The sequence below is a fragment of the Panthera pardus genome, unplaced genomic scaffold (assembly GCF_024362965.1).
Source record: "Panthera pardus isolate Hobbes unplaced genomic scaffold, ASM2436296v1 HiC_scaffold_20, whole genome shotgun sequence".
Lineage (NCBI taxonomy): Eukaryota > Metazoa > Chordata > Mammalia > Carnivora > Felidae > Panthera > Panthera pardus.
Window position 1 is genome coordinate 38,448,939 of NW_026526766.1, and position 8,033 is coordinate 38,456,971.

Sequence of the window (8,033 nt, forward strand, 5' to 3'; positions counted from 1 at the left end):
ATAGTCCATTGTGTTTCTCCAGTATTCACCAAATATTTAAGGGGAAATACAATTTTTAAAACATACAGAGCTGCAGACGGAGACTGATTTGAGCTATGTTTAATGAATAAGCTTCGAATTAGATCATTTGCCCGCAAATGACTGGGAGTAAAATGAACTCAAGTGCCCTGGGTGGAGGAAGTGTCCTTGGCCCAAGACCCACTGTGCTGTCTCAAAAGTCGGCATCAGCGTAGATTTGCCCACTAGCGATTTAAAAACACTGACTGAATTTCTTCAGCATCTGTGGATATCCATCTCCTCTGGGTCGTTTGAAAATGAAAGTGAAGTTAGGATTGAAGGGAAAACTCATCCCTTATATCTTCAACACATCTCTGTGTTGTATAATCTTTCAATCAGCACGCTCAAATCTCATCTTGAGAGAGAGAGAAAGACAGGCAGGCAAAAACATTACTCTCCAGCCCATCTCTCTTCAGTTACATTTTCTCTTTCCTTTGCTATTAGACTTCTTGACATCAGCTAACTGCATCCTGCCTTCTTGCCCCATCAACTGCACTGAAAGGGCTTTTGCTGGGCACCAATAACCTTCCATTACCTAAGCCCAATGGGTATGTTTCTCTCGTCATATTTCTTGTCCTCTCAGGTGCATTTATAACTGTTGAACCCTCTCTTGAAGCATTACCCCCCACCTCATGATTCCATAAAACCAACTTTTTCGCTCCTTCTTATTCAAGGGCAGGTGTGTGGGACCTAAAGCTTATATAATTTGTGGCTCTGCTTTAAGAAAAGAAAACCAAATATATCTTTCTTTTGAAAACTTTACAGACATATGTGACCATGCAACATTGCAAACGTTCTCCTAGGCAAGAGAAAGACCCAGAATCCTTTTTATAAAGTTTTATTTAAGTTTTATTTATCTCTACCCCTCGTGTGGAGCTCAAACTCATGACCCTGAGCTTAAGAGCCGCATGCACTTCTGACTGAGCCAGTCCAGCAGACTCTGAGAAAGACCCAGAATCTTAGACTTCATTAGCTTCAGAGTAGGCCTGCTTCTGACCTCGGGCGCTCTTCAATCTCTGTTGCCAACTAACCTCCTCTCCCTAACCTTATATGCTGGAGTTCCTCAAGATTCAGTTACTGGTCCTACATAAGTAAGTTGATTTTCCCCTTCAGCTTATCATCTATTGGCCAAAGATTCCTAAATTTTTACTTCAATCTAGCATTCTCTATGTATCTGAGTGTTTACTTGACTTCCCTGTTTGCCTGTCTCAAACCTACATTATCCAAAATGGAACCGTGATATTTCTGCTCAAACTTGGTCATCTTTCACAGTTCAGTGTCTCAGTGAATGGACCTACCATGGATGTTATTCAGATTCCCACAAATTAATATAAACCCACTGTGCTACATTCCCCTTGTATTCTATTGCTTCATAGTATTTGTCCTACTTTGTAATTCTCTAGTTAGTTTTATAATTGCCTATGCAGTGGCTTTATGCCCCCTTAGGCCACAAACCCCAGGACAGCAGGGACCAGGTCACTGTTTCATCCTCAGAGACCAGCAAAAGGTTTCACAACTGGTTAATGTTCAAATGATATAGACAAATATATGACTGCAAGAATGAATGATTCATTTACTGTACTTCTGTGTTCTCGCCATAGACTCATCTCAAGGCATCCCTTTTGGAAAGGATTATCTTATTGCTTACAAATTCTGAAGGATTCCTCTTCTTTGAATAGTAAAGCTTTGCCATTTGTCATTTTCCAAATCTGGTCATTCTCAAAGGCAAAGGAAATAAGTGCATGAAATGCTAACCGCTAGGAAAGTACAGGAAGGGAACAAATCTGAATACTGCAGGTATTCTGAGGGTCTTAAAAGGTAAAATGACATCTGTTCTATTGAACTCTAGGGGAAAAGCCCTTATTAGAGGGTAAGTTTAAGGAATTTCCTTTTCTGATTTAATGCAAGTATATAAATGAGATTAAAACAAAGGATTCTACCTCGTTTAAAAAGACACTGTTGCTCTGGTCTCATTTCGCAAAGCGAATCCTACATGCCCACTTTAAAAAGTGGTATATCAGAGGACAACAGGCATCTTGTTTAGGTCAGTTCTTCCATAAAATTATCTAGCACTTGGGGATGATTTCATCTGGGAGCTTCCCCTTTTGAAGTTAACCCATACAGTTATAGCTCTTTTGTCCTCTGCTTGTTCTAAGCCAGAGGGACCAAGATTTTCTACAAGAAGCAAGGCACTGTGGTGTATTGCTCTGATTTAAAAAAAAAATTCAAGAGGTTCAAGCAAAACCTTACAGAGAAACCCAAATTATAGAGTAGATGAAATGGAGCCGCACTTCTCTATGAGGTGGGTTGAAACTCATCGCAAGCATATAGATCAATAATTCTATTTTGTGTAGATCACAGACTCTGGAATCTGAAGATGAGGGAATTAGGAATGCTGTGTGCATCCCAAGTATATCCTCAGTGAGGCATTCTCCACACCAATTTGTTTTTCTCAAATCTGAGTAATCTTCAGACCATTTTTATACAGAAAACAATTTGGGGGACTTCCAGGATTGACTTAAATTATTTTTTATTATAATTTAATAATCACAAGCATAAATGAAGTACATAATATTATTTTACATTTGTTGCCCCTCTGTAACTCTAAAACTGGTGAAAGGCACAAGTTGTCTGCTCAAAATCTTTAATGTCTGCTAGGAGGATAGATCGTGGACATTCAATTATTTTTTTTTTGTTTTAATTTGTTTTTAATGTTTATTTATTTTTGAGAGAAAGAGAAAGAGAGAGAGACCGAGTGTGAGTGGGGATGGGGCAGAGAGATAGGGAGACACAGAATTCGAAGCAGGCTCCAGGCTCTGAGCTGTCAGCACAGCGCTCGACACGGGGCTCCAACCCACAAAACCCTGAAATCATGACCTGAGCCAAAGCTGGACGTGCAACTGACTGAGCCACCCAGGTCCCATGGACGTTCAATTCTTGGTTCATGAAGATACAGAGGAAGGACCCTTTTAGTTGCCTTTCAAGCACACAGTCTCTGTTCCACCTTCCTAAAGGCGGATAGCCTTGGTGCGCAAGACAGGCATCTCTCACTGGGAGGTGTTTCTGCAGGACTCCAGGTCAATGCTTTATATGAACCAAATCCTTTCCCCAGGACTAAATGACTCTGGAGAAATTCTAAGTGTGGGACAGTGGACTATTTCCATACCTTAAGCAGCTCTAACTCTGATTAATGTTTCATTTAAGAGCAAAGAAGGTAGCATGTGTGCATCATCCTCTGCCTAAAGCTTATCCACTACATAACAGATAGGCATTTCTGATTTGTTACAGTTTGCAGAAAGATTTTTTTTTTCTGTCCACTGGCTGACTGATTTAATGGGTTCAGTTGGCCTCTAGTTTCTCAAATAAAAGAAGAGATTTTTTTTTCAGTCTGTTTAATGTTAGAAAAACATAGACCATTTTAAACAATCTTTGGCTTGTTTTCACCATTGGAAACAGACAAGATTGAAAGAGAAGAATATGAAGAAGACAGGAAAGAATGTTAGCATAATAAATATATATATGTGTCTAGAAGAAAGCCATTAGGAGGAGGGAATGGCTAAGAAAGAATTCCAGGCATGAGAAAAATGCAAAATTATATCTCTTTTGAGAACATGTAGAATAATCTGTCTCTCTTCATGTAACAACTGTTTATAGAAGATTAGAGGCAGTGAAATCTACAATGTGTCTGATTGGGTCTCATATCTCTAAGGAAGAAAGAAAGGGCACTAGGAGGTCATGACCATCTGACCTTGAGTTAATTTGCTTTTATACCCACAGAATTCCGGTGGAATGAGGAAATCCTGGGCAAAAACATTGGAACTAGGTTATTTTGGGGGTAGATACATCCAAACACTGTTCCAGAATCTGACTCAACTTAATGCAAACTTGAATGACATTTTAGAACCTCTCTCCTACAAAATATGACTGTAAGTCAAATATCCAAACAGAGGTCAAGAAAAATAAGCAATGAATAAGCAGTTAACAGTAATGAAAACAATTTGTTCAAGTTGCACAGTGTCTTTTAGGTAATAACTCTCTATGTTCTATAAGAATAGAGAAAAAAAAACAACTGAGCTTTTGAGATGACCACTGTGTGACTGGATCACATATTACCTGAAGCCTGCCCCATCTCTTGAATTTGCACTTAGATGAGCCAATAAATCTCCTCTAGTTCTTAAAGTAGCTTGTATTGGGTTTTCTGTTATTTGCAACTAAAATCATTTAAGCTTATGAAATATCCATATTAAGCCATTCACAGTGAGCTAGACAGGTACTTTCAGGTGTCAAAGAACACACTGAGATTACCTCAACTGAAAGGAGTTTGTTAAAGAATAGCTAGGATTGTAAAGAAGACAAAGTCTCCATAGGTGAAATGTAACATCTTTCTGGTCATACCACAAGCACACAGAGAGAAAGGGGAGGTCAGTTCAGAGGATCCAGCTCTTAAGTTCTAGTTTTCTTGGAGTTTTTGCCCTTCTACCATAATAATGATTTAGCACAGCCTTGTTTCTATTTACCTGGTTTTCCTTCTGCCTCTAACAATGTTTGCTTAAATTGGTTCCTTGAAAATCTGGTGATTCTTCATATTCTGTTTTATTACAATGAGGCAATGAACAGCTCTTGTGTTCTGTACCCACAGTAAGGCTTGTTGACATATATGTTTCCATTTTTTTTTAAATAATTCTTTTCATGTTTATTTTTGAGAGAGAGAGAGACACACACACACAGAGTGTGAGCAGGGGAGGGGTAGAGAGAGGGAAACAGAATCTGAGGCAGGCTCCAGGCTCTGAGCTGTCAGCACAGAGCCTGATGCGAGGCTCGAACTCATGAACCCCTGAAATCATGACCTGAGACAAAGTCAGGTGCTTAACAGACTGAGCCACCCAGGAGCCCCATATATGTTTCACTTTTAAGGGAGCAGCATTACATTCAGGAGCCCTGAAATTTCAGAAAAAGAAGTCTTTGCTCAGATCCATTGATGATTTAAAGAGGATGTTTTTAGGTGTTTGAGAAATAGACCCCTGGCTGCCAGGAGTTCTGTATGGTGGCTGCCTATGTGTATATATGCATGTGTGTGCACAGATTTATTTGTGTGTGTGTGTGTGTGTGTGTGCGCCTGTCTATATGCATGTATATGGTAGTGTGAATGTCAGTGTTTTTAAAAATATTTTTTAGTTAATTAATTTACTTAGAGAGAGACAAAGAGAGAGAACACACAGGAAGAGCAGAGAGAGAAGGAGAGAGAATCCCAAGCAGGCTCCGCAATGTCAGTGTGGAGGCCAACGTGGGTTCGAACTCATGAACCGTGACATCTCGACCTGAGCCAAAATCAAGAGTCAGACACTCAACCGAGTGAGCCACCCAGGCACCCCAGTAATGTCATTTGTTTTAATCCCCATGTTTTGTACCTGACATTTTATTTCAACTCTCCATTATATGTGACATTTCAATACCCACAGCTTTTCTGCAGTTTAGTACATGGATTGCTTCCCTCCATAGCTGTAGTATTTTAGGCCTTAGGGCAAACTATTTGTGAAGATTTCTGTTTCTTTCTTTCTTTCTTTCTTTCTTTCTTTCTTTCTTTCTTTCTTTCTTTCTTTCTTTCTTTCTTTCTTCTTCTAATTTCCAAAGTATCACTGACCAATGCACCTTAAGTGAATTACAAATGATTAGATGCGTAGATGTTGGGTCAATGTCCAATTGTTCTAAAGAGCTTTAAAGAAATGTTTAATTTCTTTGTGGACCAGGCTACCCACAAAGCAATTCTCCAGGGCCCTGTTACTCCAACTATGGTCAATAAACCAGAAACATCTGCATCTCTTTGGAACTGGTTAGAAATGCAGAATCCCAGTCATCACCCGAGACAACTAAATTAGAGTCTTCATTTTAACTCGATGTCCAGGTGATTTGTACACATGTCAAAGATCGTAGAGAATTTCTACTCTTTCATCTGTTTTTTGTCTTCCAGGAATGTACCGCTTACATCTTTATGCAGAAAGCTTCATTTTTTTTTTTTTTTCTGAGTTTCAGATTGCTGGCATCTTTTTGTCTTTTCCTCATTCATGCCACTGATCAAATATCACCTCTGCGGAGAAGGCTTCTTTGGCTCTCCAATAACATTAGCAGCCCCTTCCACATCACATTACCTTGTACTATATTCTTTACATTATTTAGAGCTATCTAAAATTATTGCTGACTCTGCCTGCCCCACCCCCTCCCCTGCACTCAGCCCAGCTAGAATGTAAGCTCAACGAGAACAGAGATCTGTCTCATTTCCTGTCCTTTACCCAGTGCCAGCTCCCTGCCTGCTTGGGGGTAGGACTCAGCACTGCTTACACTGTGCTCCAGTTCATTTCATGACTCTGCTCGCCCCTGGCTCCTACTGCCCCACCTTTTCTGTCTATAGCTTCCTCTGTGTGTCCCTCTGAATTTGTAGCAGAAAGCCCAACCCAAACTGGCTTATAAAAAAACAAGGATGCTGGCGTAAGTAACTGGAAAGGTCCGCAGTAAATGCAGAGGTCAGGCCCAGTTCCCTCAGGGCTCCGGCCCTCTTACCCTCCAACTTTTTCAGCCCTGCGCATTCTCCATGTGCCAGCTTCCTGTTCATGTTAGCTGGCGGCTGGAGGACCAGCGTCCTGGCTCTCACGTTCTCATGGAGTGCGACCCAGAGACCACGTTGCTCTCTCTCTCGAGGTAAGGAGACTTCTGTCCCCCAAACCTCCCGCAACCTTCCTCCAACGTTCCTTCGACTGATTTGGATCACAGGCCCATTCTAATACATATACACATATAGAGTGGTATAATTACAAACGTTAAAATGTATAGATTTAAAGGTAATTTCTTTAAGTTTTGACAATTATATGCATCCACATAGACACCATCAAACCAAGATGTAGAATATTTCCAATGCCTGGAAAGTTGTTTGTGTCCTGACCTTTCCAGTCAGTCCCATTAGTAACAGCACCCTGCTGAGCCATACTGGAGTTGGAAACAAAGAACAATCGGGAATATCGAACCTGTCTTTATGTAATATATTGATGTTTTATTCATCATTTACATTAACTTTTAAGAAATACATTGCATTTAAATATGGTTTATCTCGGGGTGCCTGGGTGGCTCAGTCGGTTAAGCGGCCGACTTCGGCTCAGGTCATGATCTCCCGGTTCGTGGGTTCGAGCCCTGCGTCGGGCTCTGTGCTGACAGCTCAGAGCCTGGAGCCTGCTTCGGATTCTGTATCTCCCTCTCTCTGACCCTCCCTCATTCATGCTCTGTCTCTCTCTGTCTCAAAAATAAACATTAAAAAAAAAATTTAAATATGGTTTATCTTAATTACTCGTTGTTGTTGTTGTTGTTGTTGTTGTTTAATGTCCTCTGTCTTAAATCTTGGCCCAAGGCCAGCGCACACACCTTACATGAGTCTCCCTAGTGGCTACCCTGCAGTCAGAGAACCTCTGTTTCTGTCTCTTATTTCTTTCTTTTTTTTAATGTTCATTTATTTTGGAGAAAGAGAGCACGTGCGTACACACATGAGCGGGGGAGGGGCAGAAAGGGAGGGAGACACAGAATCCGAAGCAGGCTCCAGGCTCTGAGTTGTAGGCACAGAGCCAGACTTGGGGCTCGAACTCACGCACCATGAGATCATGACCTGAGCAGAAGTCGGATGCCAGTCAACTGAGCCACCCAGGAGCCCCTCTTGTCTCTTTTTTTAATATGATAACTACATGTGATTTCTCCACATGATATCTTCCATATAGCTGAGCTGTTTACATGGTAGCTAAAGGCTTCCAGAGTAAGTGCCCAAGAGAGCCACAGGCCAGCTGTATTCCTTACCTGATTTAGCCTTGGAAGTCACCCAAGGCAACTAACTTCTGCCATATTTCATTCATCACAACAGTCACAAAGTCTCACCAAGTACAAGGAGAGGGAACATAGACTCTGTCTCTTGACAGAAGGAGTATCAAAGAATTTTCAGATGT